The 2,287-nt window shown below is 39.8% G+C and overlaps 1 long non-coding RNA gene across 1 annotated transcript in view; it reads left to right on the forward strand.

The window, feature by feature from the left end:
• Positions 1–6: 6 nt before the first annotated feature.
• Positions 7–2,287, forward strand: part of LOC116185799 — a 4,035-nt gene continuing 1,754 nt past the window's right edge. The window contains exon 1 of the long non-coding RNA XR_004150711.1: positions 7–1,852. This is a non-coding gene — a long non-coding RNA (uncharacterized LOC116185799). The remainder of the gene's footprint in view (positions 1,853–2,287) is intronic.

Here is a 2,287-nt window from a genome sequence, read left to right on the forward strand (position 1 = left end):
GCGGGATCATAATCGAAGAAAATCAAATGTCGTTAGTGGCCGTTGCTAGAATCTGGAACGGATATATCGTTAGGAACAAAGTGTCAATCGAGTGAAAACAGCGTAAAACGAAATTCTTTGTGATCGTGACCGAACGTCAATTCCCTTCCTCGTTTCTATCACGGGGACAGAAGAGAGTCGATGTGCTTGTGAGAAACACGGTTGGATCGTGTCGAAGCGTAGCAGCGAGGAGCAACGGAGCACGATTCGAGGCGGGCAGATGATTTTCGATCGATCGACGGTCGCACGGCATCGAGACTATCGCGCCATCGAGTTTCGTTACGTGTGTAGGTTGCCATGCCGTCGAACTGCCGTCGGAGATGCGCATCAATGTTCAGTGATGACGATACTTAGTTGAGCATGTGTCATTTTTGACAGGATCGACAAGGAAGAACAACGGTCGTCACGACATCTGGTCCTTTCAAATGATGTTTGGATACATTCTCGACGGAGAAGGAGAGACGGGTGATTAGTGACAAGGAGAAGGAAAGAGAGAGAGAAAAAGAGAGAGAGAGAGAGAGAGAGAGAGAGAAAGAGAGAGAAAGAAAGAAAAGAACAGGTAGAAGAGGAAGAAAAAAGTGTAAGAAAAAAGAGAAAAAGGAGAAGTGAACAGAGATTCGGTGTTGGCAGAGGAGAAAAAGAAAGAATGGCACTTCGGTATTTGTGTTTGATCAAATCGAATGTGATGAATCGCATTGTAAACGCAACAAAACGCAAGGAACGAAACGAGATGAGGAAGCATGCGACCGAAGCAATCCGTTTCCCGCGACTCGTAACCGTGTCTCGTTTCTGAGGAGCGTCCCATCGACGTAGTTTTTATGTGTTCTCGTCAGAACGGCGACGAGCGAGAGGATTCGGCACATTGCCCGTCGGTCGCACGTGCGCATTGATGGTCGACAGTGAAACTCCTTCCAGAGGCAGATAGACGCGGAATAATCCTGTGCTTTTTCTCGTGACGAGTTTTTGTGTCAAACAGGTGAGAGATACGGCCTTCACGCACAAGGCTGGCAAACGAATCACGCGTATTCCGTCCCAGAACGAATATTAATAAATATATATATCTATAAAATATATATATATATAAAACAGGAAAAAAAAAGAAAAAAAGAGAGAAAAAATTAGAAGTCCTGAGTGTATGTGGAGCCCTTCGAAAACGGGAATTGTTCAAACGGCCAACCATCGTGTCCCAAAGAGAATAATCGGTGACTAGTCGTACCAATCGTGTGCAACGTGGTGAGAGTGACAGAGAAAGGAATAGAAAGAGAAGGCATGCTCGGTATACGAGATGGTGTGATCGTTTCTGACCGAGCAACGGCAACAGCAGCAGCACATGCTACGGTGATTCGTATCAATTCGCGACTGTGATTTCTAAGCTTAAGGTTATAAACAAAATATTAAGAAAAAAAAAGAAAAGCAAGAGTGGAAGGAGAAGAGGCGGATGAAATATATAAATTATTAAAAAAAAAAACAAGATAGAGAAATATAAAATCGTCCATTGTGATACTAAGATATATTAAAGAAAGATTAGGTGAACATGTGCGTTTAAGGAGATGGGTGTGAATGAAAGGGGGCGCGACACAGAGTGTGCCAGACTGAAATGCGAGTGTAATTAATGGAAACAATGGTCGATCGCGGGGCATGCGTCGGATTTATAAACTGTGATACACTGATAACCACACCGAAGAGAGCCTGATGTTCGATCACTGACGTCGAATCGCGTACCGACCTATCTGCATAAAACAAGTGGAAACAAAGTGGGATGAATCGCCGGTTTCGAATCACATTTTTGACCACCTCGTGATTCACTTCGCAGGTACATATTATTTTCACATCTATTTCTCGTTATCCCTCATTCGGTATTCTTAATATTATGGGCACTAAAGCATGAGTTACATTTGAATTAGGTTATTCTTAAATCTAGGATACTTAATTTAATCTTAATGTGATAAATGTTATTAATTAAAAATGACATTTTTATGTATATTCTATAGAATGAAAAATAAGATGAAGTATTCAAAAATGAGATAATTTAATACAAATTACTGTTGATCACATGTAAATTAATACGATATATCTATTAATTAAGGATTAATAATTCTAATAATTTACTAACAATAGAAACTCTATTCAATTCTCTTTCTTTTATTTCTGTTTATAATTTCATTTGATGAGATTTTCAGTTATCTTTATCACTTAGAAACATTAGAATATTATGATACTAAAGCATGTATATATATATATATATATA

The sequence above is a fragment of the Apis dorsata genome, unplaced genomic scaffold, assembly GCF_000469605.1.
Source record: "Apis dorsata unplaced genomic scaffold, Apis dorsata 1.3 scaffold_291, whole genome shotgun sequence".
Classification (NCBI taxonomy): Eukaryota; Metazoa; Arthropoda; class Insecta; order Hymenoptera; family Apidae; genus Apis; species Apis dorsata.